Raw genomic sequence first — 21,234 nt, 5'->3', positions numbered from 1 at the left:
GAAGAGGTAACTTTTTCCCTTAAAACTTGTCTCTTTCCTGGCCCTTATGAGTAAGGAAAGTGACCTTACTTATCAGCCAAGCCCCTGGACATTTTCCTTTGCTGATCAGGTCAGAGTGTGTATATTTTGTTGCTATGTGGAGCCTTTCCATGCTCTTCACACTGCCCCCGCCCCCAACACTAACAGCAGAGGCCTGAGCCCAGAAACCCTGGAGAACACTGTAGGGCTCACATCATCTTTTGTCCATTAATGTTCTGAGCAATGGTTTGGTCAGAAGTGGGGGTCCACTTTCAAGTGGAGAAGCGGGCAGGGCATAAAGCCCTGCACTGGTCATGGAAAGCCAGCATCTTTTCCTCCTCTCTTCTCCACCTAGGGCTGGTTATGTAATTTGTGGTCCCAATACCAAACGAACATGTGGGTTCCTTGTTCAAAAGTTATTAGAAATTTCAAGACAGAGACAACAAAACATTAAAGGATCCTGTGACTGCACAGATCCCTGCCCTGTCCGCACCCCTCTCAGACGGAGGGAATCCCCTCTAGCTTAAGTAACTTGTCCCCAGGAATGATTGGCTTGGGAGTAGAGTGGGAGAAAGCTAGTGGGTTCTGGCTCCTGGGGGCACCTCCCTCTCTTTGGTGATCCTTTGACCTGGTACTTCTCTTTCCTCAGAGTCCTCCTCACCCCTGCTCCTTTGACCTAAGGTCTGGGCCCAAAGCTCTTCATTAAGGCTTCTTGAACCATTCCCGGGGGGGGGCCCTCCTGCCTTCAGACTTCCTTTACACTGAGGGCAGAGCCCCCAGCCACCTCACCATTTCCTGTCTTAGGAAGACGAGGGTCAAGGTGAGATAAGAGAGACCCAGGGAGGGAAGGGAAAAGGGAGTAGTCCAGTTTGCAAGTGAGAAAAGGGGCACACTGGTTTTCTGGGGTTCGAATCCAGAGCAGACCCTTTGGAGTGAAACTGGTGTCCTCCGGAGCCTTGTGGGGGAAGCCGGCAGTTGGGGTCCCTGGCTTTCCTAGGGCACTGGGTAAGCTTGCTGTGAAAATACTTTTTATAGATTCCCCCACCCCACCCTGATCTTATTGTAATAAATACGTCCTCAGGCATTATTTACAAGCTCACATAATTTACCTATGCTATTTGGCAAAGCAACTTCGCAAAAGAAAGTGAATGAATAAATACTTCATAACTGCTGGTAGAGCAGACTGGGTCCTGTAATGAAGAAAAGATTTATGTCACCTTATTTTAGCCCAAATAGCAGCAGCCTCAGCTTGTCTCAGCTCAATGCTTCTATTTAAATGTTACTTTCATATATTATGTGGCATTAATTTAACTATAGCTCATTAAGGCAGAATGAAATGGTTAAATTAACTTATCAACCCATAATGATGATGAATGAGGTATTAATTCAGATACAAGCTGGGCAATTTGCAAGTTTACGCATTCTGATGGTTCTCAAATAACATTTTGAATAGCGGGTCAGCGCCTCAATCAATTACATAAGCATGTAAAGTCGGTCTCTCGGAAAAAAATCCTTTTTCATGCATATGCATTAAAACATGTTCGCAATTATCCTCGGAAATTGCCTTCATTGGATTAAGCAGCAGCTTTGGACGCGGGTTCTGATCTTCCCTGGGCTTTTATTAAAGCTCTGAGCAGCTTTGGCAATAACAGACCGGATGGCTGTTTGTTTAAAGAGTGTTTACCAAAGAAAGGGACTGGCGGGGCATGCCGGTTGATAAACACGGACACATCTCCTTGGGAGAATTTGCTAGGAATCGCCTGCTAGCCCAGTGGCCGGGGAGAGAACCCTGTCAGCCAAGACGCCGACCCCAGGGTTCGGCTTTCCCGGCCCCAAATTAGTCGCCGCCTCAAAGCCAGCCTTGGGCGCAGGCTGTGTTCGCAGAGGAACACCGTGCCCCTGCGTGGCCCAGCGTTCGCCCTCTCAGAGAGACTTGGATGGGGGCTAGGAGGGTAAACCTGGCCGCCTCCAGCGACCCTTGGTTCCTCCAAGCCAGACTAGGAGGCGATTTACTTATTCCTGGGACGAGGATTGCCCGCAGGGGGATTTAATGAGCCCTTTGGCGCGAGCTGAGTCGAGACGGTGACCCCGCTGTGTCCACCCCCATGCCAAAACGGTTGGGGAACCTCGGGAGATCTCCTGCTAGGTTTGGCAGCTTTGGGGGTGGGGTGGGGCCGGGAGTCTAGCCTAGGTTCCACCCTTGAGTAGAAGCTGCGGTAGGGCAGGGCTTGGCCTCAGATTTCTAAATCCAATCTCTCTCCCCTCTCCCTACGCAAGCAGCGCTGGTTTGCCGACCCTGATCTCGAGGCCTGACTCAAGTTCTCTCAGACAACAAAATCAGAGACCCTGGGCAGAAGGCTTTGCGGAGAAGCACGAGGGATTAAAATGGGTGTTCCACTGGGGCCTCGTTACATTCCATCCCCTCACCACCACTTTTTTTTTTTTTTTTAAATCATGGGCGCTTAACATTTAAGCGCTTTCCATTTGCCAGGTACTGTCAAAAGCACTTTTCACATACTAACTCATTTAATTCTCACCCCACTCTTACGAGATAGTTTCTCTTATTATCTCCATTTTACTGGGCTGCGTGATGAACACTTTTTCTAAGTGGCAGACCAGAGCTCAGACCCGCGCTGCTCAGATCCTGTTTCTGATCTCAGCCACTGGGCTAAGCTGTCCCAGAGGCTAGGCCTCAAAGAGGGGTGTGTGCGGGTACGCGGGCAGCTCCATACAAGGGAGCTGCCCTCCGTAATGGGGGGGGGGGGCGACGCCATGGGGCAGATCTGCTTTGGCGTTGACCAAACAAGAAGGAAGGACCCTAGCCTTCTTGAGCCGGCAGAAACCTGCGGCTCCGGGGACGGTAGCAGGGCCCGCAGAGGCGGTCTCGGGTGAGGAGGCCTATCCCTCACCACGCACGACCCCATTGGGGGGTCTATCCCAGGCAGGCCTTTTCCTTCTGTGGGCGGGTCCGCTTGGTGGAGGGGTGCAGGGGCCGTCACTTCGAATCCGCGAACTTCTGCTTTCTCAGGTTCAGCCCTGGCAGGGCGCTCGGCCCGGCGGACTCCGCGGCCTGGAGATGCCCACTCGGACATTCTCCGCTCTATTTCGCACACCGAGCAGGAGGACCAGGCGAGAAGGCAGCTAAGGGTGGCCCGGGGTTTCTGCGAGGGCAGCCGGGAGCGGGGAGTAAATCCGGGCACTGGGGAAGACAGCTCCCCAGGGGCGGGGTCTCCAAACCTGCTGCAGGGGTTGAGGGGGGACGCCCCGCTGGGTCTCGCTCCTCCCTACTCTCCCCGAGAAGGGGACGGAGCCTCTGGAGGAGGAGCCACGAGTGGTTCGCCGCCGCCGGCGCTAACCTAGGGGAACGTTGTTCCTGCGGTTTCCAAATGGGTTCGACCGAGGAACCAAGCTAGGAGACGCGAATGAGACCGGAATGAGGGAAAAACGCTTCAAGACTGCAGTCTCCGCAGCGACTGCTTGCACTTGGCCTTCAGCTGTATGACCCCCCTCTCCCATTCATTCCGCCAAGGCTTGTCACCCCCCTGCTGGCTGTCCAGGTCACCTGGGGGCGGGGGCTGGTGCCTTGTAAAAGTTGATCACCACCACTCAGATGCCTGAGCCCAGGAATTGTGAGGGGCAGGCAACGTCTGTCCAGCTCCAGGACAGGCCACCTCTGATTGCATTGTGGACAGAGCTCTGCTGGCCCAATTGCAGGAGGCTCCCAGGGGAAAGTGAAGTGACCAGTTCAGGAAAGTGCTCAGGGGGCTCCCAGCCCCACCCACCTCCTCCCTGACCACCAGGCTGTCCAGAGAGAGGCCATGTGGAAGTTTGGTCCAGAGGGTCATTTAGGAACACCCCAATCGGCTTCTCTGGCCCCCCAACTCCTATTCACCCTGGGGTCACCTCTTCTGCCACATCACCTTCTTTGATTTCTTCCTCTCCTCACCTCAGAGACTCCTGTGTTCTCCTCCCTTGGACTTGGATGTCCAGGCAGGGCAAGTGTTGGGTTCTTAGCTTGGGATCTGCGCAGAACAGAAGCTCAGTAAATGTTGACTGAACAAATGAATAAATGATGGGGATGGAGAAGAGGCCAAAGGCTCCTGAAGCGCCCAGGGCTGCTAATGGGAGGGATTGGGGGTGGGTTGTGGCGAGTAAAGTCTGGGTCAGGAAACATCTGCCTTAACTGTCACCCTTAATCAGAGGGCAAAGGATGGAGGGGCTCCCCAGAGGCAGTGACTTACACTCAGGGTTCAGTTGGGTGTGGTCCCCAACTGGGGTGCTGTGAGTGGGGTTTCGAAGGGACTGGGGGTTGAGGGGCGCTGGGCTTTCCCCTGGGCCTGGTTCTCGCCACATCCACCATCCAGAGCCCCAAATTCTCTGCAGCCTTCAATTCGTCAAGAAACAACCTTCTGCCCACTCGCCCCCCCCCCGCCCCCAAATGTAAAAGAAATGGTCTGGAGATTGCACAGGTCTTGTTGTCCCAGGAGGTCTCCAGATGAGAGAAAATGGGATGAGGGGGTAGAGGGCAGAGGTTTCCTAGAAATTTGACCAGCTCTCCAAGCAGAGAAAAGAGACTTAGGCACATGGAGTTGAGAGACCTGGACCCAGAGAGGCCCCTAGGACAGTGACAGATTGATGATGAAGTAGCTCTGAGGTCAGGCGGGGACAGCATCAGACTCAGGTACCCTAAGGCCCAAGGTAGGTCCAGGCCTGGCGATAAGGCTGGACAGAGCTGCAATTTGAAGATAGGTCTCTCAGGCAGCGGGCTCCAGGTCTTGTGGGGAGTGGCTCCTGGGGGCAGGGGTGGGGGAGGGAAAGGAGGATAAGGTTTGGGGGTGGACAGCTATTCTGGGCCTTGTCACCTGCAAGCCTCCCAACCTAAGGGCACTGTGGGGAAATCTTGCAGACTCAGGTTCTAACTGGCCTGCTCCCCTGGCGAGGGTCTTCTTCTCCTCCCACTGCTGACACTCCCCAAAAGTGAGAGGTTGTAGAGCCTAGTGGTTTGAATTCCCCCCTCTGTCACTCATTGGTGGTGTGACCACAGGCAAGTTACTGTTCCTTTTTGTGCCTTAATTTTCTCATCCATAACATAGGGATAGTCCTATTGCAATGGATTGTTGGGAAGACTGTTATTATGTGTAAAGCTCACACTAGACTAGGTAGGGCCTGTCATTGGAGTAAGTTCTGTGTGTTAGTCGTTTCCGTTAATAGGAAGGAGTGGGGAGTCTGTGGACCCGGACTTACTCCCTCCTTTGGCCACCCTCATCCTTCCTTGCCCACTGCTCTTCGAGCTTCCAAGGCTGAGGCCAATCTGTGGAATGCTCTGCCCCAGAGCCTTACCAGGTCCAGGCCTAAGGTCAAGGAAAGAGGATCACCTACTTCTACTGGTGCCTGGGCCGAGTCAGGCAACCAGTAGGATGGGTGGGAGACACTAGGTGCAGCCTGCACTGCTTCCAGAAAAGCAAAGCAGAAGAAAAAGACCTTATCATGAGCATAACTGTGTCCTGCCTGGGCACCACGCTAGGCATGAGGAAACCGAAGGGAAAACAAGAGGATAAAGTAAGTCTTTTACTTCATTTAATCCTCACAAGGATGCATTATGAACTATTATTCCTATTTTATAGCTGAGAAAACAGAAGCTGAAAGTAGTTAAGCAACTTGCCCAAGGTTATACAACTAAAACATCCAGAGCCAAGATTAGAATCCAGATGAGATGAGATGAGTCTGTCACTAGGCTGAGGTCCTTAGCAGAGTTCTGCCTCCCTTGCCCGGACTTCTCCCCAGCAGAGTCCCTGGAAATGCTTCCTTTCGTTTGTTGCTGGGTGACATGGGAGAACCAAAGGATCAGGGAGCCCAGTCGAGCCCTGCAGGCCACATTCTGCCTCCTTTACCAACAATCTCCACATCCTCTCTAAAATTAAAGCAATGTGATGTCAGACTCTTCCCGGCTGGAGATCAGGTAATTGATCTATTAACCTCTCTGCATCTCAGTTTTCTCCTCTGTAAAATGGATATAATAGTAGACTTGTTTCATTTGGATTGTTGGAAGGCTTGTTCGAGAAAATAAAGCCTTTTAAAGTTTTCTGGGCACGTAGTCAGTGTTCAGTAAGTGATAGCCATTATCGTTATTTTTCCTCTCATCCCTGGCGCCTGCAAGCAGGAGAGAAGGCCGACTGGGCTGGAGATCCGAATTGGGCACGCTCAAGTGTGTGAGACTCTTACGTCTGTTTCCCGTCGGAGCTTCGATTGCTGATTTTGAAATGTACAGGCAGGACTGGGGCTGCGCTTGGTGACCGCACAGGGCGGGTGCGCAAGACCCAGCGGGCTACAGGGGCTTGGGGCTGCCGCCGCTGGCGACACGACAGCTGGATGGGTGGTCGTCCCATCAAGCGAAGGGAAGATATTCTTAAAGCACCCCGGCCCGAGGTGCGGGGTGCGGGTAGGCGGGCCCAAGCTGGGACTAGCGCTGTTCGCCCCGCCCCGTAAGCATCCTGAGAGCCGGCAGAAGCGGACCCTGACTGTCTGCCCTTGGGGAGCCCAATGCGAGTAATCCAAGGGGACCGGTGGGACATGGGGAGAGTTCCAGGTGAGGCAGAGCTGCTGACCCAGGAGGCTGCGGCCACCGGCTGTGCCAGGCAAGTGCAGGCTTAAGCTTCTGGAATCTTCTGTTGAAACCTTAGTTTCCCCCGGAGGATTTAGGGACCTCCTTAGGAGACTCCTGAAAGCCTGCAGTCAGACTTGCTCCTGGTTGGCCTTAACGAAGTCCTACCTGCAAGTGTCTCCTTAGTAGGTCGCTGGCGTTTATCAGAGAGTGAATCCAGATGAACTCTGTGCATTAGAAACTTTCACACTTTGAAAACTGAGAAGTGGCAGGCCTCATTTGTGTTCCTGGAGTCCCTGCCGCCTCTTTGGCGGGTGACCGGCAGAACTCTTGACCTCTGCCCTCCACTTGCTGCGCAAACCCGAGCTTTCCCCAGCTCGCGGGGGCCCGCGCGGTTTCTGGGAGCTGAGGGACAAAGGCGGCTGGCGAGTGGGGAAAAGATAGAGGCCCAGAGCCTTAGAAACGTGGCCCTAAAAGTGGGGAGGTGCCCTGCTGAGAGCACCATTCTTCAACTGGTGCTCGCGGGTCAGGATGCAGGAGCCGGCTCGCGCTGCAACGGTCTCACGTTACCGCGAGGGCAGCGGCGAGGCTAGGCGCCCGGCGCGCGCAGAGCCCTGCCTGGTTGTCTCTACCCTTCCCGGCCGGCCGAGCCTGGCTCGCCGCAGCCTCGCAGGCCCGGAAGTGGGACAAGACCGCGGGGCCCGACCCTAGTACTCCCGACGCGAGGAAGGTCCGTCCCTGCTGGCTTCTACTAGCTTCCGGACTCGCGGCGCCGGCGAAAATCACCGAGGGCTTCCCACCCCTCGCACAACTCTGTCCTTAGGCGTTAGCGGCCTAGTAGCGCCAGAGGATTTTTTTTTTTTTTTAAGACAAAGGAAAGGAAAATAAACGTTGGGTTTTGGCCCAATGGTCACTCCTGGTCCCACAGCCACCTTCGGTTCAGTCTCTCGTTTTCTTTGAAGGAACAGAAGCTAAAGAAGGTCACAGACGCGCTCCTATCCTGTAGCAACCAGGCGATGTCAAGGTTGGGTCCGCAGCCGCGTACTCAGAGGCAGCCGAGGGCTTGTTGGGAGCGGCCCTGGACTTTGCGCCTTTCGCAACTGACTCAGTTGCGCAGCGAGGGTCGGAAGAGCAGGGTATCGGCCAGTGGCGCCGAGTGAGGATGTCGTCTCGGCAGCCGCCCAGGCAGGGCCGAAAAGGAGCCCCGCGGCAGGGCTGGCCCCGCGACGAGCTGGGCGGGGAGCGCCCGCAACGTTTTCCCGGTGTTAAACGCGCCAACCTCTGGCCCCGCAGGCCTGGTACCCGTGAACGGGGACTGGCGGTTAGAAAAGCTTTCCCGGGGATGCCCCGAAACATCCGGAGATTTTCTGCAAAGTGTTGGCCCCTCAGACGTTGCTCTAAGGAGAGCGGGGCCTCACGTTTCCAAAGAGCGGGGACACTGGAGGGGTTTTTCTGTAACGTGCCACCGCTTTCTAACGGGCGGACCTGAACGTCACACTGCCCCAAGGGCCTCCGTTTTTGTGGGCGGGCAGATGCGTCCACACGCGCCTTCCGCCGCATGGCAAAGTGTCAGTAGAAGTTGGGACTCTGGCGACGCCCAGGGTCTCCGTCTAGCTGCTTTTCTAAAGTTCATTAGTAAACGAAGACTTGGACTATTGAAGCTCAAGTCCCCGAAAGAGCGCCTGCCCCTGGGGTGCGCTCCCCCTCCCCCTCCATCTTCCTCCCTCGGCCTTCTGCCCCACCGTTAGTGGCGGCGCTAAGATCCTTGTACCAAGTCCACGCCAGCACTACGGAGAGCTCTAGTGAAACAGCGTGGGCTTGAGAGGGGCCCCGGGGAACCCCTTGGGCCAGTCTGCAGCCCCCGCCTCCACCTGCATCATTTATTTGCTCTGAGACCTTGGGTAAGTTACTAGACCTTTCTTTGTGTCCTTCTCTGTATAATGGGGATAAATAACAGTCCTACCTCAAAGGGCGGGTGGATGTTCTAAAGATTTCACGAGTTATTTCATGTCACACAAAAAAGTAGTGTGGGGTTTGCTTTTAGAAGGCATTCCATAAAGCACACCTCAGCGCAAACCCAAGATCCTCTCTTTCCTACACTAACACACAGGCAGGATGAGACCCAGTGGACTCAGGCTCTGTGGGTATGAAATGCTGCAGAGGAGTGGGTGCTCAAAGGTAGGACAGTGGGCTTAAAAATGCCAGGCCTGCTTTAGCTGAACCGATTTGAGAAAAATTCCTTTCCACTTCCATAACTCAAAGTGCCAGGTTTGCGGTCTTCCCGGCGCAGTGGTTAAGAATCCGCCTGCCAATGCAGGGGACACAGGTTCGAGCGAGCCCTGGTCCGGGAAGATCCCGCAGGCGGCGGAACAGCTAAGCCCATGCGCCACAACTACTGAGCCTGCGCTCTAGAGCCCGTGCTCCGCAACAAGACAAGCCACCGCAATAAGCCCACGCACTGCAATGAAGAGTAGCCCCCGATCTCAGCAACCAGAGAAAAGCCCATGCGCAGCAACGAAGACCCAACACAGACAAAAAAAAAAAGTCCCAGGTTTGTACCTTTCAGCTCCCTGTTTGTTGTGAAACCCCTCCTTCCCACCCTCTACCCCTGCCTATCTTAAAAGTTAAGGCAACATTTGTCACTCCCACCTTCCAGAAACCCATTTCCAAGGGCAAAGAATAGCAATGGATAAATTTCTCTTTCTAGATAGCCCAGTGAAAATAATGCAGGCTTAGAAGTAATCTGTCTTCTGATCTCTGCCACTATACAATGTAGTGGATTCTACACTCTTTGATTCTTAATTTCCTCATCTGTAAAATGGGGATGATAATAATAATGCTTCTTTAAAGGATCTTGGTAAACGTTAAAAGAAATAATCTATTTGAAGCATTTTACACTGGCAACCCAGGAGGATAGAGCCAATAATTCACTGAAAACAATAACACCAACAATAACCACCCCCCCACAACAAAACCTAAGCAAAGAGGAGAAACCCCACAAGACATACATTTCCACTACAGACTGATTAGAGCTTATTTTCATTCAGGTTGAGAGCTCAACAGAAGAAAAGTTTCAATCCAGTTTCAGGGAAGGGGTTCAGGACACTCAGATGAGAAGGGACAACTGTGCCCAGTTTGCCACTTTAAAATTCAAGACAGGTCCCCATCAAGCCGAGGGATATTTTTCTGTAAACACATCTTAGTTTCTCCAGTATCAGTGTAGGAAATTGTCATGTATTAGAGGAGGGCTGCAGACAAAACACAGTCAAACATGATATAACTGCAGAGTTACTCCAAATATGCTGAAGTGTACTTTTAAAACAGGGAGAAAACCCAGAACTATTTTTTTTCTCATGCTATCAACTATAGAAGTGAATATTTGTATTGCTTCTCATTTTAATGTCTCTTCCCCCACATAAATGTCTATCTATTTTGCATTTATATATGTGCACATTTCCACTTTATGTGAAGGGTTTTTAAATTAATCAAATCATTGAACTTTTGAATTCATGGTTTCTATTCAAAATCAGAGATAACAAAGATTTTTTTCTCTGTTCTTCACATAAAAAACCCCAGCAAAATAGAACTTATCATCTCTAGTTAATTTTGTAAAAGCTATTTAGTTATTCTTTGGGTTGTGCTTTCCATCCTCTTAAAAATATGAACCAATCAATTATATTAGCCATATGGCTTGATCATGACAGCTAATTTCCATTTCATAATGTAATTGTTTAAACACTGACGATTTATTAGTCAAGGTGTTTAGAAAAGTTCTCTCTGGCTCTATCTTTTTAAAATGATGATTGAAATAACTATAAAAACTCAAAGTCATTAGACTATTAGTTTTCATGGTTTTAGATTCTGTGGCTCCTCCACATAAAATATCTCCAAGGAGAATCTTCCATTTGCTCTGTGGTCCTGGAACTCACAACATGGACATCCAGGACAGCTTTGTTTTCTTTGCCAGACACAGGCTTTGAACAGAGAGAATTTGATGTACTGGGAGGGGCTCACCGGGCTCCTCAGTTATGTTGGACATGAATGCTGGTTGGAAAGGCTGTGCAGTCACACATTACTGCAAACAAAACATGTCATCCTTCAATGATCTTAATGCTTTGTCCATTAAATGTACTCCCTCACATAAATGGCATTGTATTTAACTGGTAAACAGATGTTCACCACTATCATCTCAGAATTAGAAAGCTGTGGTTTATGGTTTGCTTTAAGCTCTGGGTTTCTTATTTCCCTGAGTATTTTCCAGAGTCATTTCTGTTTTTTTCCCCTACCCATCTGAGTTTTGGTTCTACTGTGACCTTATTCTTGGTTTAGGGATCAAATGCTCCCGCCATTGTAATACACATCTTATGGGCCTCTACAAATATTCGCATATAATACATTAAAGAAAGATGTAGAACATAACACTAAAACATGCCATATTTAAAGTAATTTGGCTTTAATACAGTCTGACTTTGAGGGTATGGTTTTAATGACCTGTTCTATATATTCCTTAGTTGAAAATATAAGAAACTCACCTTGTCAGCCTGTCTCCTAGAACAGCGGTCCCCAACCTTTTTGGCACCAGGGACCGGTTTCGTGGAAGACAGTTTTTCCACGGACGAGGGGCGGGGTGTTGGATCAATCTGTAATGCCAGCGATGGGGGGGATGGTTCAGGCGGTAATGCGAGCGATGGGGAGCGGCAGATGAAGCCTCGCTCGCTCGCCAGCCGCTCACCTCCTGCTGTACCGCTTGGTTCCTAATAGACCTGCAGACCGAGGGTTGGGGACCCCTGTCCTAGAAGATGGGATTTAAATGCCAGATGGATAGCTGGTCTATTAATAGGCAAAAAGATTTGACTGTAAGTCAGCTGAGGAAATGTGAAACATTTTTGTAAGCTACCCTACACTCAATTAACTAGAAATTTAAAAAACTTACATTAAGGTCATATATTTCCTTATAGTTATTTATCATCTATTCTTGATTATATTTTCCGATAAAGACATCCCATTCAGGTGTGCCTCATTGAAAGTATTTGTTAAGAGCTTGAGTAGGTTTTGCAGATCTTCGCTCTTAAGAAGAGGTGTTTATCTTGAGGGCCTTCCTTCATCATTGCCTGATTATTGGACCACAGGTGGGTGGACGGGCTTAGCATTAGACCTCTGCTCTCAGAATGATGAACTTGCTACCACTTTATCAAGAGAACTAAGACCCCTTCCCCAAGGGTCTGCTGTATGTGGTACAATAATAATAAGTAATACAATAATTAAGCTGAGAGTGGCTAACAGTGCCTTGTAATAGTAGGTGCTCAATCATTATTGAGCATGGGTAGATATCATAGACCTTTCATTTGTTCATGCTATTATTATTTCTTTAATAAACATCATTAAAATATAACATCCATAAAGAAAGTGTATTTATTTGTCCTTCTGTTGTTTGACATTTAGGTTATATCCAGTTTTTGGCTCTTTTGAATAATGCTGCTATGAACATTCTTGTATATGTTTCTTGGTGCACATATCTGTGCTTTTCTGGTGAGTATGATACCTAGGATTGGAATTGCTGGGTTATCTTAGGGTTATCATATATTATTATTGATTTCGCTTCCTGGTAAGGATTATATCATAATCTTCCAATGGCATCCCATCTAACTCAGGATAAAAGTTAATGGCCTTACAATTACTTACAGAGCCCTAAACAATTTGGTCCTGACACTAATCTCTTTCTTGCTGCCTCTACTGCAGCTAAGGTTACCTCCATGCTGTTCCTAGAACATACTAGGCCTGCCTCCCAGTTAGGGCCTTTGCCTTTGCCACTTCTCTTTGCCTGGTAGCTCTTCCTCCAAATATTTGCAAGGTTCCTCCCTTACCTCCCTCACTTGACTCAAATGTCACCTTCTCAGTAAGGCCTTCCCTGACCAGTCAGTTAAAGCTGTAACCCCTCCTTATTACTCTATTACACTCCCTATTATTCTTCTTTGCTTTCTGCTTTTCCATAGCATTGATTTGTTTTTGGTTTCTTCCCACTAGAAAGTAAACTCTACGAAGGCAGGAGTTTTTGTCCATGTGGTTTTTCCTCTTCACTGCTGTATCTGCTGCTATATCAACAGCATGCTAGTTCTAGAAGAGTGTCTGACAAATAAATAGATGCTCAATAAATAGCTATTGAACTAATAAATCAATGGATGAGAAGAGGGGGCCATGATGGCCTCAAGCTGCTGTAAAAGAGGCAGAAAATCTGGCTGTTGGTTCCTGCTGTGCCTGTAATTGACTCTGTGACCTTGGGCAAGTCACTGCCAGCTCCCTTGTTTGTCAGATGGGGATAATAAACCCTGCCTCTATCCAGGACTGTTAAGTGGATCGAGATAATGTGGGTGAAAGTGCTTTCTGAAGTTTAAAGTCTTTATCAAAGTAGATATTTCCAATTGGCACACAAGAGGCTCCAAGAAAAATGAGTTAAGATGATAAAACAAATAAGGATTGTATACTGAGAGCATAGCTTTCTTTTCCCTCTTGTGTCTTATGAAGGTTAGTGCATGTCATAGTTCAACTGCCTCTTACTAATTGATGTGTTTTTCTTCTGAGTAGAGACTGGAGTTTGAGGGGTCCTGCAGGCATCTGAGTCTGAAACCTCCACTCATGGGTAGGGCTAGGAATTCTAAAGAAAATCCAGGTTTAGCTTGAATGATGAGAGCAGTAATAAGTTTGTTCATTTATTTATTTATTTAAAAAAAATTTTTTTTTTGTTCTTTTTTTTTTTCATTTATTGAGCGCTCAATATGCCAGGCAAATGGTGTTTTGCATCTATTAGCTCATTAATCATCATAACATCCCTTTGAGGTACTGCTACTACTCTCCGTTTTACACGTAGGGAAAATGAGGCAGAAAAACATAAAGTAACTTCACCAAGCTTGACAGGTAGGCCAGGATTTGAACCCAAATAGTCAGGTTCAGGGCTGTAGTAAATACCTCTCTGCTCTGCTGCCCAAGTTCTAGTAGCCTTCTGGGTGTCCCTGCTATATTGTAGGAAGCCACAAGCTAAGTCCATGACAGGAGGACTCTCCTCCTTGACAAGCTTACACAAGAGGCCAGGACAGAGTGGGTGCTGTCTGAAGCTGCTGGTGAGAACACTGCTGTATACTGTGTAATTATTTGAATTAGAAAGACAGCCATGTACGAAATTGAAAATAAAAACCATTTGAAGCACAGTAATACTTTTCAATGCTATTTGTCAGTGGATTAAGTAATTTGATTGGCAGAAAAAAATTATCATCAAAAATGGTAAGTGCAATGGACTGAAACACACCAAATATGTTTAAATATGTGAGTTCATCCTAATAATACAGAAGTCCCAAACTAATTGGTTATCATTGAAGAATGGTAGAGAATTCGTTGTTTAAAAAATTGGTAAATAAAGGGAAGTAAGAATTTATTCTGGTTTTTTTTTATATTAATTGTACCACGGGGTAACCAATAGTAGATGAAAAAAGTTTCTTTTTATGGAAATATCTCAACACGTAAATGAAGACAGAATAGAATTGGAATATCACCATTTTGCATCCCAAAATGAATGAACGATCTAGGCATTGAGCCTCAACAGTGTTGACATAAGAAAGAGAGACAGACATTATGTGCCTCCTGACGGAAGAACACAATTCAAATATGAGGTAGTTTTGCTAAAAAAAAATTGAACTGGAATATGATTAAGCGCCTAGATCCAAAGAATAATTTACAGTAAATACAGTGGACAGAGGAATATGTTAAATAATGCATCAGCAAAGTCCAATCTGTGGGAAATTTTAGAAGACAAACAATCCAATTTATTTAACAAAAACATTGCAGAGAATAAAAGAAAAGGAGGGGGAACCTTTGAATTAAAAGATACTCAAAAGACATATTAGCTGATTGTAATATGCATACTTATTCGGATCCTGGTTTTAACAGACAAACTGAACAAAATAATTTGTGACATTGTTCAGACAATTAGAAATTTGCACATTGACTGAATGTTTAATGATATTAAAGTACTACTGTTTTAAAAATAAATGTAATAGCATTTTACTTAGGTTTAAAAAGAGTCCTTATGTTTTAGAGATACATACTGAAATACTTATGGATGAAGTGATATGATGTCTGAGATTTGCTTCAAAATAATATGGGAGGAGGGGATAGATGTGTATGGAGATGAAACCGGATTGGCCATGAGCTGATAATTATTGAACTGAGTGATGGGTACATCTAATGCTTTAGTGAATGTATGAAATTCTGCATAATAACAGAATGTTCCAAAGTGCTGGCAGAGACTGAAAAATATATTGTGTTTATTTGACTCTTCTTGTGGCTAAAATGAAAAGGCTTGACAATACCCAGATTGGTGAAGATATGAAGCAATTGGAAATGAAATCTTATGCGTTGTTGGTGGGAATGTAAAATCATATAACCACTTTGGAAAACTGTTTGGCAGTTCTGTATAAAGTTAAACATGTACCTACCCTATGAACCAGCTATCTCATTTCTAGATATTTACCTAAAAGAAATGAAAACATATGTCCATAAACACATTTAAACAAGAATGTTTGTAGCAGCTTTATTCACAATAGCCAGAAATTAGAAATAACCCAAATATCTATTAATAGAAGAATGGGTAAACAATGTGTGGTATATTTATACAATGGAATACTACTCAGCAATATGTAGGAAAAGACTACTGATAGAAGCAGTAATATGGCTGAATCACACAGACATGATGCTAAAAGACATGAATAAAAGGAGCCAGACACAGAAGAATCTATAGTGCATTTTTTCTTTTACATGAAGTAGTGATAGAAATCAGAAAAGTGGTTGCCTCTGGGAAGGGGCTTTGACTGAGAAAGGCAGGAGAGATCTTTATTGGTGTGGTGGTTACAGGGGTGTATATGTTTGTCAAAATTCATTGACCTGTGTACTTATTATCTGTACATTTCACTGTGTGTAAATTATACTTCCATTTAAAAATATTAAATAAAAATGAGATCACTAAGTGGTTCAGGCAACCCCTTGTCTGGTATGATGCATAGAGGCAAAGCTGTCTATTGTTCTAGAACCGCTTCAGCCTGGTTCAGGCTCAAAGTTTTGGTTCAGGCTCAAAGTTTTCTTTCTCGGAGTAATTGGTCAAGTAGGCCCCAAAGAAACAGTCATTTAACAGTTTGGTTAAGTTCTAGCTGAAGGTCAAAGGCAAGCGATTTTTAGGTATCTCTCTGATCAGCAGAAACCAGACAATGTGAGGCACAAACATTAAAGGTCTGGAGTTGGGAGCAGGAGGCTGGGCATTCAGCTCAGCTGTGCTAGGATCTGGCTAGTGTTTGTCTTGCCATGGACAAGGCACATCACTTTTCTGGATCTCAGTTTCTTTCTTCCCCAAATGAAGGAACTGTGTAGAACTGTCCTTGGGGCACCTGTCAGATCTAACATTCTGAGACTCTGTAGAGCTTTATCTTTCCTACAGAGCCTTCCCTGGAGTAGTCTAGAAATTCCCAGACTGAACTCAACTTTTTCTCTAAATCTGTTCCTCTTCCTGCATTCTTTTTCTCAGCTTCTCAGTACCACTATTGTGCATTCATTCCTTCTGCAGACGTTTATTGAGCCCATGGTGGGTTCCAGTGACTGCTCAGTGAACAAAGAGACAAAATCTCTGCCCTGAAGAACCTCATATAGTCTAGTGGGGGGAAATAGATGGTAATAGAATTGTATAATGTGTTATAAGAGCTATAGAGAAAGACGTAGCTGGGAAAGAGGATAGGGAATGTTGGTAAGGATGATGTAGTTTTAATAGGGTGGCCAAGAAGTACCTCACTTGGGAAGTGACACTAGGTAGATACCTGGAAACTGTCCCTAATCCACCCCTATTGGACACACCCCCCACCATGCCCAACCATCTTCTGAGCCTTCCATGTAATAATATTTCTCAACTTAATTTCTTCCTCTAACTACTAACACTCAGGTTCAAGCCCTTATCATCTTCTCTCTGGATTACTACCATAGTCTCCTAACTACTCCCTGCCTCCTGTCTTGTCTCCTGAAATAAATTTTCTACAAAGCCATGCCAGAGTTATCTGAAAGGCATATCTGACCATGTCATTCTCCTGCTTAAGACCCAGCAATGGCTCCCTCCTGCCAGCCAGGTAAAGCCCAGATGCCCTGATGAGGCATTTAAGCCTTTTGTGGTCTGGCTCCTAGTGTCCTCTCCAGCCCCATCTCTCACCTATGATGGCCTTGACAGCTCTGTCCCAAAGTAGAATTTCCCCCTCCATACACAGCACAACACAACACAACACCAGAGTGTTGATGTCTCTCTTTACATGCCGTGTAAGTCCTATTTTTATTTTAAGATCCATTTTATTTATTTTATTTTATTTTTTGGCCGTGCCTCACAGCTTGCAGGATCTTAGTTCCTCGACCAGGAATCAAACCCGGGACCACGGCTATGAAAGTGCTGAGTCCTAACCACTGGACTGCCAGGAAATTCCCTTAAGGTCCATTTTAGTAATCGCTTCCTCCAGATGATTTCCAAATTCTGCATCTTAGCCCACGTTGACTGCGTGCCCCTCCTCTGTGGTCCCATGACACCTTGTACACATCTTTTTTTAAATCACTTTACTTGCCACATTGTTCTAAAATGCTCTGGAATGGCTCTGTTTCCCCTACTAGATTATGAACTTCCTGAGCATAGGACCATGTCTTATTCATTTCTGTAATCTTGGCTGCAACCAAACATAAATCAATGACTTCGTTTGGGTTCTGATCCTCCCAATCCCTCCCCTTCACTGATCTCAGTAAGCCAACCATGATGATTTATGACTTGTGACTGAAAGACAGAGATGGGAAATAGGCCCATTTCAAGGCTGATTTCAACTCAAGTTAATTACCAGAGAGTTACAGATTCTTAGACTTAGGAGAGCAATTCCAGGTAATCTAGTTCCACTACCCACCTGGCACTTGGAGGCCCTTCTTCAACATTTCTACAAGTTGTCGTGTTATGGAGTCCTTCAAGTGTGGTGTAATGGTGCTAGGAGTGTGAGGAAACCTCAGTTCACTGGCGGCTTCCTCTTTCTACCCTCCTCTTTCAGGATGTTGTGTGAGAAAATAATGAAGTAAGAAGTTATTTGTATTAGAACACACGTCTCTACGTACATGTGCACACACATACACAGGATACGTTTAAACCTGTAAATTGCTTAAGATGATGAACAGCAGGCTATTACCTAAAATGTTAAACATAAGTTAGGGACTGAGATAGTAGTCAGAGAGAAGATTATTTGTAATTTGAAGTTAAAACCATCTGTCAAATCAAGAGGCTCAGAGTCAAAAGCATATGGGTAGGTAGACTCCATAGATGGACGGCAGGGGACAAGAACCCACCTGGGCAGGGGACTGCCAGCTGAAACCGGCACTCTGGGCACCAGTCTAGCTCTACAAGAAGAAGAGGGGACTGAGGTTGAAGCAGAAGCTTCAGGTACCACTTTGTCTCAGAGTTTTGTGAGGTACACCTTACTCACTTATGCATATCTGAGTTGAACTCAATGTGCTCGAGCTGCTTAAGCTTACATTTTACATGAGTGAAGAGGTTCTCTCTCCTTATCTTTTATTTTTTATTTTTTGCCTGCTGACCTTGTAGGAAATAGAGATTTAACTGTGGGTGAGCAGAATAACAAACTCAAAGAATTCTTTAAATTCTGTCTTTGCCACTTGTTCTTAATTCTAAGTAGTTTGGGGGTAACAGCTATTACAAAGGAAGGTATTAAAGTGTTTGAAATTGGAAAACTTATACTTTGTCCAGAAGTCATTCAGTCCATCCTGGTATAGCCTTTTTGGTGGCTATTCTCTTGGTTGAGTTGAAGTCTGTCTTTCTATGGCTTCCACTCATTGATCCTAGTTCTAACCCAGGACCACATGGAACAAATCCAAATGAGCTGTCACCTTATGGTCCCTGAATATTCTGAGGCAGTTTGCTTGTGAGATCAGAAGTCACTGAACTCATGAACATTGTGTGATTAGCACAGTGCTGGCTCACGGTAGCACCTCATAACTAGTAGCCGTTATTATTAGTTGTACTATCACACTGCCTGTGAACCATTTCTTCCTTCATAAACCAAGCCCTTTTAGGAAAGTCGTTCACTGATGTCATAGAATTAACCAAAACAGAGGTCCCCACTTAATTACATCAATAATTTTACTGTAAATGTCAGACACCAGGGCGCTGGGCAACTGGAGATGTCCTTCCTCTACCCTCCACTACCTGCACCTTACCTTCATTATGCAACAAATCATCCTTGAAGACTTGGCTCAAGTTATTTCCTCTTTGAATCTCTTTCCCCCCCTCCAAGGAGAACTGACCACTCCATTTCTTCCCTTGATTTGAGACTGAATACTGTCTGTATTTCTTTTTGATTCCCCTCATTGCCCCCCACTATCTGGAATACTGAACTACTCTTGGAATCTGTGGTGTCAAGCAGAATGCCTGGAACATAGTGTGTGATAAATATTTATTAAAGGAATGATAACATTTGGGGGTATCAGGTTATCCAATATTTATTCACTCAATATTCATGCCATATTATCTTTACTTAAGTACAAAGACTTTTCCAATCATGTCACTTAGAGATCATTTTACCCACTGCTCACCCACCCACCCACTGGGCCACCAGTCTCTTGTCTCTCTCTTCAGCAATGATGAGGTGGATATCTTTTCCTTGGGGAAGAGAAATCCATATTTTGTTGCCTTTGCCAATAACAAAAATGTTGGAGAGCCAGGTGGCAAAGTTGTTGCCATTGGCATCTTTCACAGGAACCACATCAAAAGAACCAGTGTGTCTCTCTCTGTTGGTGATCATACCAGTTCTTCCCAGGTTAGCACCTCTGGTCACCAGACACAGGGTACCAGTGTCAAACTTGAAGGAGTTGGTGGTTTGCCACTTTCCAAACCAATCTGAATGGTGTTGTTCACTTTGATGAGGGAATCAGGGTAGCAGATTGTGCAAGCATTATGGGTAACCAGATGAGGGATTCCTTTTGTGCCCACAGAGATCTTTCTCACTTTGCACAACTTGTACTTGGCCTTCTTAAGTGTAATATGATGAACAGCTAAGCCACCCTTGGTGTCATAGATCAGATGGACATTCTCTCAGTCTTGTCAATGCTGATGACATTCATAAATTCAGCAGAGTAGGTTATATCATTTTGGACCTTGCCATCAATCTTAATGAACTGCTGCATGCAGATCTTTACTTCATCTCCTGTTAGGGCATACTTAAACCTGTTCCTTAGGAACATGATGAGAAGGAGACATTTTCTCAGCTTGTGGGGACTTGTAGATGGGCAAGGAGCAAACACACTGACCAGTTTATCCACCACCCAATGCTTTGGAGCTGCTACACTCTTCAGATGCTTCTTGGGACCAAGGTCCATGGCATGAAAAGAGGACTACCTTCTTCCAGTGCACTGATAAAATAGCTAAGGTATAAAATTTTTAGAGCTGGATGGAAATTTTAAAGATTTCTCCAGGCCTCATTCCTCCATTTCAGTGGTTCTCAACCTTGACTTCATATTGGAAAGTACTGGGCAGTTTTAAAAACTCCTGAGGACTGAGTCCTACCCACAAAGATTCTCATGTAATTAAAGAATTACATGTGTGTAATTACCCAGAAACCTGGCGGCTTAAAACGGCAACTGATTTATCATGTCTGTGATTCTGAGGAGCAGGGCAGGGCTCAGCTGGGTAATTCCTCAGTTCCAAGTGACATTGCTTGAGGTCACTCAGAGGTAATCAGCTGGAGGTTAGGCTGCTCTGGAGGATCAAAGACAGACTCACTCACATGTCTGGCTCCTGCAGGGATTCTTGGACATCAGGATCAGCCAGGTCTGTCAACCAGAGCACCTACATGTGGCCTCTCCTGTGAGGGTCTCAAGGCATTAGGGCTAGGACAGCTTCCTCCCCCTCCTCTTTCTTATTCCTCTGCCTTTCCCTATTCTTTTCTTTTTTAATATATGACATCATTTGCCATTTTTCTTGTTTTTTTTGTGGTAAAATATACATAACATAAAATTTACCTTTTAAACCATTTTAAAGTTTCATTACGTACATTCACAATTTAGTACAATCATCTGTCTATTTCCAAAATTTTTTCATTGCCTCAAACAGAAACCCTGCACCTACTAAGCAATAACTCCCCATTCCCCATTCCTCCTTCCCCTCAACCCCTCTACTTTCTGCCTCTATGAATTTACCTATTCTAGGAACATCATATAAGTGGAATCATACAACATTCATTCTTTGTGTTTGGCTTAGCTCACTTAACATAATGTCTTCAAGGTTCATCCATGTTGTAGTATGTGTCAGAACCTCATTTCTTTTTATGGATGATTACTATTCCATTGTATACATGCCACATTTTGTATATCCGTTCATCTGTTGATCGTTGTTTGGGTGGTTTCCACGTTTTGGCTTTTGTGAATAATGCGGCTGTAAACATGACTGTACAAATATCTGTTCAAGTCCCTGCTTTCAATTCCTTTGCGTATATACCTAGGAGTGGAATTGCTGGACCATTTGGTAATTCTATGTTTAGCTTTTTAAAGAGCCATCA

The 21,234-nt window shown here is 46.1% G+C and overlaps 1 pseudogene; it reads right to left on the bottom strand.

Annotated features, from left to right (window-relative positions):
• Nucleotides 1–19,269: 19,269 nt before the first annotated feature.
• LOC133098931 (small ribosomal subunit protein eS4-like) lies at nucleotides 19,270–20,056 on the bottom strand (annotated as a pseudogene).
• Between the last annotated feature and the right edge of the window lie 1,178 nt (nucleotides 20,057–21,234).

This window comes from Eubalaena glacialis, chromosome 1 (assembly GCF_028564815.1).
Source record: "Eubalaena glacialis isolate mEubGla1 chromosome 1, mEubGla1.1.hap2.+ XY, whole genome shotgun sequence".
Classification (NCBI taxonomy): domain Eukaryota; kingdom Metazoa; phylum Chordata; class Mammalia; order Artiodactyla; family Balaenidae; genus Eubalaena; species Eubalaena glacialis.
The sequence above is the reverse complement of the archived record's forward strand: the minus strand, read 5'-3'. Positions and strand labels throughout refer to the sequence as shown.